Genomic DNA, 13,103 nt, shown 5'->3' on the forward strand with positions numbered 1-13,103 from the left:
AAAAAAAAAAAAAAAAAAAAACCCTGAGTATTAATGTATTGTTTCTGATTTAACATCAATAAGTTATTTACTGAGAGATTTTGTGGCTACTTTATCTGATTGAAGAAGTTCCTTTTATTCAAAGTTTGATATGACTTTCTATCACTAATAGTTCTAAATTTCTCTCATCAATATATTTTGCTCTTTTAATATTCAATGTAGCAATATATGTTAATTTTTTTTATTCAGTGGCACAGTGGTAAGCCTTTCCACTTCATTAACATTTCACCTAAAATACATTTAAATGGTAATACAACATGATTATAACTTAGAAATATGTATGCACGAGTAACAATTATTTCACTAAAATTTGAGTGCAGATATAGATCTTTTTGATGAACCAAAGACAGACGATGATAACTAAAAAGCAATCAAAATCCAATTAGCCAGAGGCAGAAGTTTGATATATTTTGTTCAGTAATATTTAACTAAATTAAAATTCTATCTTCTTGAAATAAATATTTTATGAATTATGTTTTGCTTGAACGTCAACTTTGAATCCAAATATGGCAAAAGTTTAGGCTTAAATATTATTTGATATGTTACTATAACATTTTTTCTTACAATAAATATTCATTAATCTAAACATGATTAATATTCATTCATCATCCAGAGCTCTTTCATAGCATCTGTAAACATTTTGTGTAATTCCAACCACAGCAGAAGTAGCAAAGATTATCATTAATATATTACCTTTTCTTTCTTGTAAAGGGATTTAAAAAAGAAAAATGAAGAAATTCTAAACTGTGCCCTTAATGAATGCTGAACAACAACAAATTCACCTTCTTCTTTCAACTAAGGAAAATTAATCATCTCTTGAGAATTATGATATTTATGAGGCACATAAGGAGATCTATATAATGCTCTAAAAGACACTCAGAAATATTTTGTTCCTCTTGAATTTCAAATTATTGTGAGCACCTATCCTTATCTTGCATTACCTTTCTAGTCCAACCAATAGAACTTTCTGTGATTATGGGAAGTTTCTGTAATCCATACTGTGCAATATAGTAGACTTCTGGACTCTCAAAAGTTGTCTAGTGTGCCTGGGGAACTGAAGCTTTTAAATAGAATTTATAGCTAAATTTCATTTAAATTTAAAAAGCTATATGTGGCCAGTGACTACCATAAAGGAGCAAACAGCCAGACATATCACTTACATATTTGTTGTTTGTTTATATGTACATTTCCTCTTTCTCACCACTAAAAGTAAAATTTGTTGCCGTTTTTGCTCACTATTATAACTCAACTGTTTAGAAAACTAGTTGGGACACAGTGATTTTTTGTGTCTTTTAATACTCTGAAAACAATAGAAATATAAAAAGCTTTTTTTTCAAAATTTAAATATGCTATGTAGTGTACTCTTTAAAGCAAGGATTAAATAAATGCTAAAAGTGCTAACTTTTTTTTTTTTTAATGGCCCCTTAGGTCAGGTTGCCATAATAAAAATCAAAATTTTCTATCCCAAATGCATCAGTGGTTGTCTCTACTTAACTCACAGTTAGACTTCTGGGATCAAGAGGTCAGTTTACATGTACAAGAGTCAGCCTTTGGCATATACAGAAAGTGTAAAACAAAATCCAAATTTAAATCTGGGTTTAACCTGGAATCAGTAATTAAGCAGATATTCTAAACAAAGTATTAATTGAAAGAGATCAGCCAGGCATTACAAGCCATATATGAGCCAACTGAAGGAACTCCAAAATTTGAACAGAAAAGAGTCAATAGGGAGATTCCCCCAATTTGTTTAAGAATGAAGGTGTACACTTTGAATATGCAGTTATTAATGACTGCTGTAAAATATAACACACCAAAATCTAAATTTTGCCTAGAACAGCCATCATTTTTTTATTTTTTCGGTTTTTGGCTCAGAAATTTGAGTGGGCTCAACAAAAATAGTTCATCTCTGATCCACAAAAACATCCCAACTGGGATACTGCAATGACTTGCATGTCTGGAATAAACAGAGAGCTGAGAGCTAGCAAGGCATCTCTCTCTGTCTCTCTCTGTCTCTCTCTTTCTATCCCTCTCTCTCCCCCAATCCCCTCCCTCTCTCTGTCTCTCTCCCTCTCTCTTGCCCTTGTTCTATATGACCTTAACATTAGCTAGGGCTTCCTCACAGCACAGAGGACTCAGGTCAGTCAGACCTTGACATGGTTGGTCAATGCACAAAGAGGAATGAAGCTGTTCATCCTCCTGAAATCTACAGTCAAAACCTTTATAGCATCATTTTCACTATACTACATTATTTAAACAGTCAGAGTCTAGCCCCAACTCAAAGGAGGACTCACAGATCTCACCTCTCATTAGAAGAAGTGTCAAAATATTTGTGGCTATTTGTATGCCATCACAGATTAAAGCAGTCTTCAGCTATGGATGAATAAATATCTAACCATGAAAGGTGCTGAATTATTTTTATCTAAAATGTACGTGGACATAATGGAGTTATTAGAAATGTCCTTGGCAACGTGCTAGAAATCAACTATTAGTTTTAAAAGTTATATATTCCATTTTACTGTATTACTTGTTTGTCCACTATCACTGTCTACACTGCCACTTCTACAGGCAACTCTTCCTCTGTTTAGTCACTCCAAAGAAATTCATCAAGCTGTCTTTAAGCAATGATTCTATGAAGTTGTCTAATTCATTAGGATGTCACAGAATTAGTAAGGCAGAAAGCCAATAAAGTGATATTGAGACCTTAAAACTCTCAAGAAATTCTGTTTGGAAATTTTATGATTTTGCCACATAAATTCACTTGCTTTGGCTTAGGTTCATATTGCAATGTTAGGAGAGGCGAGTGTAGCTAATAAGCACAGTCATAAATTTATGCTATTTGCCTTCTCTTCTTACAGCATTTTATCACCAAAAGTTATCACACATTATTATAATTTATCTTTCTACATCTGAACAGCAGATGAATGATAAGAATGCATGGAAGGGTAATGAGTTACATTTAAATGTATTGTCAGAGTTAAGCCTTGTACCCAAAACCCACATGCTTCATAGCCCAAAATTGATTTCTTTAACTTTTTACTTGTTTTTTTTGTTACTACAGTGTATGGTAATCAAAATAATGATACTCCAAAGATCTCCACACTCTAATCCCTCAAACCTGTACATATGTTACCTTGCATGAGTGCCACAGCCAATAGAAGCTGGAAAAGGCAAGCGAGTGGGTTCTCCACAGAGTCTCCTGATGTCCTGCATATATCAGGATTTCAGCTTGTTAAACCTGACTTTTACCTTCTGATCTCCAAATTGTACAATACAAAAATTGTGTTCTGTCATTGTATTTGTGACAATTTGTTATTTGTAACAAACAACATTTTCAGGTTAAGATCAGAGGCTACTAAAAATGACAATGGGACAACCGCTAGAATTTGAAAATGTCCCTGTCAAATTAAGTTAAATCTTACCAGTAAAGTCAATTTATCTTTGTAGGGTGTTGGGTTAACTTTCTTGGTGATTGTCCTTCCATATACATAGTATTAAATAGCCTCCTAGGAACAAGGAACAAATACAATGTTTACGTGGGTCTAGAAACTTCCTGAAAATGTACATGTTCTAAAGCACACTTGAGCACTTAGAAACTCTGAACTTCCTGATCACCTTTTGCTAGGAATATTCTACTTGAGGACCATCGCTTGGTAAAATTGGCCATGAGCCAGGAACTCTATGCTTAGGCTAAATAAAACTCTATAGTACTGCCCAGAACATATACTGCATTCTAACCACAAGGGAGACTTCAGACAAATCTCTACTAAGGGATATTCTACCAAATATCCACATATCTGAGCAGTAACCGTGAAAGCTGTCAGTCATCAAAAACAAGGAACATCTGAGAAACTACCACAAACAAGACATAGGACACAGGACAACTAACTGTAATGTGTTATGCTGGATGGGATTTTAGGACAGAAAAAGGACGTTAAGGAAAATTGAGCTCTTCCACAGGCAGCCTCCACACCTCCACTTGTGTTGCTGCCATATCCATCATGATCCCTGAGAAGATCCAGCATATTTTGCGAGTACTCAACACCAACATCAATGGGTGGCGGAAAATAGCCTTTGCCATCACCGCCATTAAGGGTGTGGGTTGAAGATATGCTCATAGGGTGTTGAGGAAAGCAGACATTGACATCACCAAGAGGGCAGGAGAACTCACTGAGGATGAGGTAGAACGTGTGATCACCATTATACAAAATCTACACCAGTGCAAGATCCCAGACTGGTTCTTAAACAGACAGGAATATGTAAAGGATGGAAAATATAGGACAATGTTCTGGAAAACAAAGTCCATGAAGATCTGGAGTGACTGAAGAAGATTCAGGCCTACAGAGGGCTGTGCCACTTCTGGGGCCTTCATGTCTGAGGCAACACACCAAGACCACTGGTTGAGGTGGCCCTGCTGTGGGTATGTCCAAAAAGAAATCGGCATGTGGGCCTTGTCTGTTAATAAATAGTTTATATGAAAAACAAAACAAAACTAAAAAACAGGAAAACCAAGGGAATCTAAAAAAGTAATCTAAATGAATTTTAGTTAATAATATTGTCAATATTGGTTCAATAACTATGACAAATGTACTATTTTAATTTCAGTTGTTAATAGAGGACACTGAGCATAGGATATACTGGAACTCTCTATACTATCTTTGTAATGATTCTGTAAATCTAAATTTATTTATTAAATATATCTGTCGTAAGTTCCAGTTAAGAAACTTCAATTTTAAATTTTTGACCACTGAAAATGCAAAGGTGGAACATTGTGTTTGGGAGATATGTGTCCAAGATTTCAAAAATTCTGATTGCCAATAGATTTTAAATGACTGTTATTATTTTTCTTACTTATCAAGATGACTTTTATTTACTGTGACTTTCTTACAGACACCAAATGTTTGAAGACACAACTTCTGAAGACAAAATTTTTACACATGTAGAAAAAAATTTTGGCTTCCTATATATACACCTACACTAACAGAGCATATGTACACTTGACATTTTATTTAGTTTCTTAAAACAATTATAACTTCACACACTAGGAGATGCATTCCCTAACCTCTAGGAGGAGCTCCTTGCCAGCAATCTCCCTTTAAAACACACACACAAACACTCACTCACTCACTTACTCATTCTCTCTAGCCTTCACTCAAAGGTAGAAGGTCACAGAGTTAACAGGAGTCAAAGCTAAGGAAACAAATCACCTTTTTTTTACTATGGGAAGAAGCTTCCAGTGAGGGAGTAGATAGGTTCATAGTTGTTAGGTACTCTTCAAAAAGAAGTGGCAAGTTTTGCAAGTGAAACACATGTAAAGGAGCCAGAACCATCTAATTTATGAATGTATGTCTGAGGAGAGGCCACAAAGAGTTTGCAACAAAGGTCCTGTTGTAATGCATAGTGTGTATGTGCTTGTGATGGGACAACTTTATTTTTCTCTCAGAACGTTTTGATGCTAATAGGTAGTTCATCAAATATTTGGAGTCTTAGTCATCTCTATTTTCTTTCTTTCCATAATAGTCAAGGCTAATATTTTCTATCCAGGAACAATTGTAATACAGAATACACCTTTTCATTAAAAAAAGAAAAGTTAATGTAGGCATATGAACAGAAAAGGAGTTGTTATTCATCTGTTATTTTTATAAAACTTTCCATAGCCACATTCAACACCTACGTATAGCATATAGTCTTATATGCATTAATTTCCTTAATATTTTTTGAAATTTAGTATTTTTACATATAATATATGTGTAGTATGTTTACATGTAAAACATTTATTATTTCTGTTTTAAATGTGAACAAGTATTTTCAAACTTTCTTAGTTTTCACATCTAATATGATCAATATTCAGAGACATTGCCCACAAAAATAAAAGTATATTGGTCCCGAATAATAAGAATATAAAGGGATTTGAACCAAATGTTTGAGAATCACTGTTTGAGAAATACAAGATCTTGGTAACCTGGAGGCTTTAGGGGACAATCTGGAAAGCCTTGGAGCAGAGTCTGAATTGAGTCTGCTAATTGTTTACTCTTCAGAGATCCGAGGGTTAATGGACACCTTGGAGAAAGATTTATATTGGCCCCATAAATGTGTTCCATCTTGGTATGGCCCCAAGGATCTGAGGAGGAGCTGTATATTTGAACTGAGTCTTTTCAATCATCATTCGAAGCCTTACTGTTGATTTTTTAAAAGGTAATGTGCAGAAAAGAGTGCTTGGAGTTATCAATTGCTCTCTTTTATACACTCATGCAGATGTGTGTGAGCGAAAGAGGGAAAATGTTTGGAAGATTATGTGAAAAGAAAATATTTATATACCTGAGGTATCTTTTTTTTCTTTTTGTTTTTGTTTTTGGCACAGGCTGCCTGAAAGAAAAGAGGGAAGGAAACGGGTGCACCTACGAAAAAAATGAAAAACTAATTTGAATAAAATTTTATTTGTCTATATGTATCTGTATTTATAGACAATTGGTTTTGAAAGCTATTAAATCTTTCTCTTCCAACTGATGGGGAGTCACTTTTACAGGGGAAAAGAAAGTTGCAAAGGTGTATGTATATCATATGATTCTACTTTAGTAACAAGAAAATAGTGGATATAATATATGTAAATATATATCCTTGAATATATATTCATGAACAACAAAAAGGATTGAAAGTGAGGATTTTAGGCTATTAGTATTGGTTATCTCAATGAGATGAGAAGGAGAAGCAGAGAAAGATAACTAGCATGGCTTTTATGCATTTTGCAATACAGATGGTCCCTGACTTACTATGGTTTGACATACAATTCGTTAACTTTATGATGATGTGAAAGCAATACATATTTAGTAGAAACCATACTTTGAATGTTGATCTCTTCTCTGGCTAGCTGCAGGGTACAGTCCCAGGATGCCGGGCAGCAGCAGTGAGCTACAGCTCCCAGTCAGCTGTGCAATCACGAGGGTAAACAACCGAAATGACCATTCTGTTTATCACTTCCAGTGCAGTATTCAATAATTACGGGAGATATTATAAAGGGGATTTTCTGTTAGATGACTTTGCCCACCTGTAGGCTAATGTAAGTGTTCTGGGCACATTTAAGGTAGGTTGGGCTCACCTATGAAGTTTTAAGGTTAGGTGCATTAAATGCATTTTTGACTTAACAGTATTTTCAACATACAATTGGTTTATCTAGATATAACCTCATTGTAAATCAAGGAATATTTGCATATCATTTCAATTGTTAAAAGAAGTATGTGTTATCATTGTAATGTAGAAAAGATGAAAGTTTTATGAATGATGCTCAATATAGAACAATGTTACGATATAATGCATGTTAAAAATAATTACAAAGAATTTGTTTAGTCCCATTTTTATAAAAAATTAAGGCTATGTTTCTGTATGTACAGCTTTGCAAAACTTGTCCTATTGTTTCAGAATTGTGCCTGAAGCACACAGCTAAGTTCAAAAGTTGCTAAGTACCATGTATTCTAAATCCACATAGCCAACAATGAACTGACAATTGGGACCTAACACCTTTATCATTCAATGGTGACAAACCCTGAGGAAAAAATAGAAAAGGAAAAATTAAGAAGCTTTTCAGTACAAGACTGACCTTTCCCTACACTAAGGGACTGGAGTCATTGATCTGCCTATGTTGAAAGACAAATACCAAAGCTTTGGATCAATATTGAGTTCAAATGATAATTTCTCAGTTATAACAGTCTAGTAACTAAAAGTAACTGAAAAGTGTAAAATCAGTCAAAAATGCTAATGATGGAAGCACTATTCAGCAAGAAAAAAGTATGTGAGTTGTATGTAAGTAGAGATGAGAGTGGGGTTTGTTTAAATTATCTACTTATTGCATTATTGGGGGAAAATATGAAATGTTGTGGATCCCAATAATTTGAGATTCCAGTGACATATGTTCAGAAAAAAGACTGGAAGGATACAGGCTGCTGTGATAAGAAGGGTTATATCTGGTTGGTAGAATCATGGAAGGTTCTTATCATTCTTATTTTGTATGATTATGTTAAATTAGCTATTAGAATAAATTTTAATGTGAAAACATTTTAAACATTTCTGCATGCAACATAAACATCACTTCTAAAAACATACAGTATCTGTTATCAATTTGCTGCCTAATGTATCTAATTCTGAGCTTCATCTTTCCACAGCATTTCTGGAAGTCTGAAAACAATATAAACATTGACTTCACATGCTAATTATTGGCTTAACAGAGAGAGATGTAATTTTTTATTTTCTGAAAATGTGGTACATAGTTTCTTCATTCTTGTGTTCACTTAAGAGATTCACTGGGGACTACTCTGTGCTAAGTCATTAAAAAATGTTTCTCCCTACAGTACATAACTGCCATCTATTATCTCCACCTACTTGGGCTCATCTTGTTAGGACAGAAAAGTGTTCAATATTGGAAACACTTTCCTCATGACACCTTGTGTTGTCTTCCAGGAAGGATATAATAAATAAGTCAATAGCTTTCCAGCACAAACCACACTGTCCACTCTGGTAATCGGTAGTCCTTCACAATGAATAATTTGTTTCTTTGCTTTACTGGGCTTGTCAATCCTTTCTCAAACTATTTATTGCCACAGGCATTTAATTTCTCCTAACAGTAGCAAGAATTGAACTTATCTCTTTCACCTCAAAACTGTAAGTTTCTTCATAATCCAGATATAGTTTATTGTCTGTGAAGTAACATATACAAGCTATAATTCCTCAATGTGTTTAAAGTCCAGCTTCTTCTATAACCCACATAAATGATACAACTTTTTTTTGCCGTTACAAAAAAGGTGAACTGATAAACATTAACAAAGTAGAGATTAGAACTATTGATTCCTTACTGTATTCTTTTATGACATTTAAAGGAAATGTGAATGGAAAAGAAAATCTCAGGGCCCCGATTCCTTATGCCGAAAGAAAATAATTAAGTTGAAAGCTGAGCCATGCAAGAAACTGCATTTTCTTTTGTTCCTAGGCAGATAGGTAGAAATAAAAGATGAAACATCTCCAAAGGTAGCTACTCTATGTTCACCTTATCTTATCTAAAATGCATGAGATGAATGCATAACTGACTATTCCCCTTCCTGCTCTTTTTCCCTTGAAACATATGGGTAACCATATCCTCCCTCTGTAACTTCCCAACTGGTTTTCCTTGCCAGCTGCCTAAACAGAGCAGATTTATCAACACAGGGAGATTGCAATAGAGAAAGAGTTTAATTCATGCAGAGCTGGCTGTACAAGAGATCATAATTTTATTATTACTCAAATCAGTTGCCCCAAAAACTCAGGGATGGAGATCTCTAAGGATAATTTGGTGAGGGGGGTGTTGGAAAGTGGTGAGTGCTGATAGGTTGGGTCCAAGATGAACTTCTAGAATGTCAAAGCTGTCTTGCACTGAGTCAGTTCCCGGGGTGGAGAAGGGGGCACAATAACAGCTGACACAGTTTATCCATCTGGGTGGTGCCAGCTGATTCATCAAATACAGGGTCTACAAAACATCTCAAGCTCTGATCTCAGGTTTTACAATAATGAGTTTATCCCCAGGAACAATTTGGGGAGATTGAGAATGTTGTAACCTCCAGTTGTGTGACTTCTAAACCATAATTTCTCAACTTGTGGCTAATTTGTTACTCCTGCAAAGGCAGTCTAGTCCCCAGGCAGGAAGGGAGTTCATTTTGGGAAAGGGTTGTTATTGTCTTTGTTTCAAAGTTAAACTATAAACTATTAGGTTGGTGCAAAGGTAACTGCAGTTTTTGCCAATACTTTCAATGGCAAAATAAGTTCCTCCCAAAGTTAGTTTGGCCTACGCCCAGGAATGAACAAGGACAGCTTGGAAGTTAGAATCAACAGGGAGTCAGTTAGGTCAGGTCTCTTTTCCTGTCATAATTTTCTCTTATAATTTTTGCAAAGATAGTTTCACCTCTTTCCCTCCAGTCCACTTTTCATCTTTAAATATGAAAACCCTGAAGTCCTTCTTTGGAGAAAAGCACAGACCACAGACTGTTTCTGTGATTCTGTGTTCTTTTCTTCCAGGCATATCCTAAACCTTGGCAAAACAAACTTCTAATTGATAGAGACCTCTCTTAGATACTTTCTGCTTTACAATAACTAAGTAATGAACATATGTAGAAAGGAAAATACTGTTTCATGTACATCAACATGATTATATTTATGTATAAATATACATAAAATGTGTACAATATATGGGGCCATGGGCTCTTGGCCACTTAAGGGTTTTCTGAAAAATCACTGACACGAGGCAACTTGATTAATAAGAAAAAAAAAGGCAAACAAATTTATTTAACAAGCATACACAGGAGCCGTCAGAATGAAAACTCAACTTCCCAATGAATTACAGGAACTTATGTATTATCCTGAGGCCACAGTAAAAAATGCACACTCAAGAGTATGGCCAGAAAAAGGTAAATCGGGTTTAGAGGCAAGACAGGTTGAGAGAGGAAGAGAGAAGCTTGGCTAGCAAAGGTGATTTTGTTACTCAGATGAAACCTCCCTTAGGGAGACTAGATGGTAAATGTTTCTTTTCAGACTTTAAAAAGTGTGATACTCTCAATCTCTCCTGGGTCAGAGGAAAGGGATAGAAAGGGAAGGGGGTATGGATGGATTAATGGAGATTCTGTATAGATGCACAATTTTCCCACTTAAGACACCTTTGCAAAGCTACTTCTGTCAAGATGACCAAGAGGCAGACATTTATAAATCTTTCAAAAAATATATTTTGGTGTAAAATATTTTATTTCCTTCAAAGATAATGAAAAATATGCATCAAATATTTCTATGTCAGTATAATTTAAATGTAGTCTATCGAAAGAATGGTTAGAGATTCGAATTGATGGTATAACCTGCTCTTTTTATAGACTTCTCCTCCTCTAAAGTAAACTCTGGATAGGCCCAACTGAGGCTACTTGTGTTTTTTTTTTTTTTTTTTTTTTTTTACATGCATTTCCTACTTACTCCTTCACTAGAAAACAATATATGAAATATGCCTTTTTCATTTTAAAATTGAATGTCAGCCAAAAGTCCTTTTTATTGACTATTAAATAGGTTTCTGTTTGGGACCAAAAATGTTTTGAGCCATTGTAGCTCTAATGAAAATGTTTGTTATGGTGTTGCTTAGTAAAGCATATAACCAAATCATCAGCTAAATATAGCCTCATAAGCTCAGAAATTATCTTAAGTGTAATACAAGTGTTTGTCTTTCTATCAGGGAAGAAGTAGGATAGCAGTAGGACCACACAAACTAATTATGTTTCTCTTAGTGTTGATTCTAAAGAAGGCAAAGTATTACTCCTATTTAAATTATTGAAATCTTTGTTTGCATTTTACTTTCTTCTTCAAATGCCATTAATAATTTGATTGTATTGCCTTTAGTCATTAATTCTCTAAAACATATAATATGGTTTCACTAAATACAATGTGATAAATTCATTTAAATTTTCTTTTTCATAATGGTTCTGCCCTTTCCTCTGCTCAGAGGGCATGTTTTCTGCAAGATAGGGAATGATGTCATTTTATACAGAGAATAATCTACCACCTGCTGAAACGAGGAGGCATATTGTGGCAGCTGCATCACTGATTTGAAAAAGCAGCAAAATATAAATGTATAGATGAATATGTCAGTGTAATGGGTGGGGAAGTGTAACATGCTTTCCTCAACAACAGCTGGAAAATTATACTAAGCCTAAAATAGTATCTTTTGGCTTCAAACCAAATGTTTCTATCACTAGTACTACACAGAACAAAAACACTACTCACAAATGAATTCCATATTCTGTTTACAGAAGTAGCATCTTCACTGCAAGGCATGTTAGATATTGAGGGAGAAATGCTAAAACGTGAGGACAAAGATATGGTTTATGACTCCATTCATTTTCAAAAACGACCTGGAGTCTTTACACAAACAAGAGAGAAATAATAACTCTTGAATCCTTACTGTTTTCCTCTAAAGACTGACCTGGCATAAAGAAGTATAGATTTTTTTTAAAGAAATCTGAAAGCTCATATAGAGCTTTATGAAATGGCAGTAATAACTTCAGAAATAATCTGTCTCTCAATAACAAATTTAATCAATTGTGAAAGGAAAGAAAGCTCTGTGTGTTCATAAAGCATTTAATAAATAGATGAACCTGTATGGCAAATACGATGCAATTACATGAATCTGTAAACAAGTTTTTTTCTTTCATAGTTTGTAAACAAGGACTAATAGAAATTGTCACCTAGAATCGATTCCAAGGTGTTTTTTTTTTTTTTTTTTTTTTTTTTTTTCCCCAGAATGGAGGAAGTAACAGCATTAAAGAGCATGCTGTCCTCTTTTGCAATGCATTGGGTAGCAGGAAGGTATCCCTCAGCATTTCCTTTGGGATGGCAGACACAATACATCAGCTTCTATTATTTGACTAATAACATTCTAAATGTCTCATTTAAAAAGTAACACATATTGAATTTTTGTTTAATATATAGTATTTCTTCCATTGTTTTCATTGCCTTTAGATATAAAACTTTCCATAATGACTACTATAATTGAAGATATTTTCATACGGATAATTGATTTTACACACTGACTAATTACATTTATTTCCTATTGGGGTATGTTGACCGTTTAAGCAAAAATTAACAATCATTTAAAGCTGAGTCTACAAAGCAGGTAATTACATGATTAATTTTCTATAAATGTTTAAACTTCATATTTTAGGTAGGAAAACATGAAACTGTAATATACACATCTTTTCTGGTGTTCTCTGAATCAAATACAAAATTTCTCTTGATTTCATGCCTATTTTATAGTGTGGCAAAAAGTATAAATTAAAAGCAAATGTGGTCTTTGCCTATTAGACATTTCCATGTTAATAGTGGAATATTCACTCATTTGACATCTCCATATTTCATTTTAAGAACTAAGTCTGTAGACATTTCATTTAGAATAATCTTTATTGTCAAATAAGGTATTAGTCATGTTGAAAGTTTTAAAACATATCTACAAATTAAATATCTACACATCTCCCACCATTAAGAAGTAGGGGTTTTTTTTGTTTGTTTTCCTCCTTGAA

The 13,103-nt window shown here is 34.2% G+C and overlaps 1 pseudogene; it reads left to right on the top strand.

The window, feature by feature from the left end:
• LOC108544629 (40S ribosomal protein S18-like) overlaps positions 1-4,566 on the top strand; it is a 21,527-nt pseudogene extending 16,961 nt beyond the window's left edge.
• Positions 4,567-13,103: the final 8,537 nt, after the last annotated feature.

The sequence above is a fragment of the Rhinopithecus bieti genome, unplaced genomic scaffold (assembly GCF_001698545.2).
Source record: "Rhinopithecus bieti isolate Rb0 unplaced genomic scaffold, ASM169854v2 scaffold_27295, whole genome shotgun sequence".
In the NCBI taxonomy this organism is placed as follows: Eukaryota; Metazoa; Chordata; class Mammalia; order Primates; family Cercopithecidae; genus Rhinopithecus; species Rhinopithecus bieti.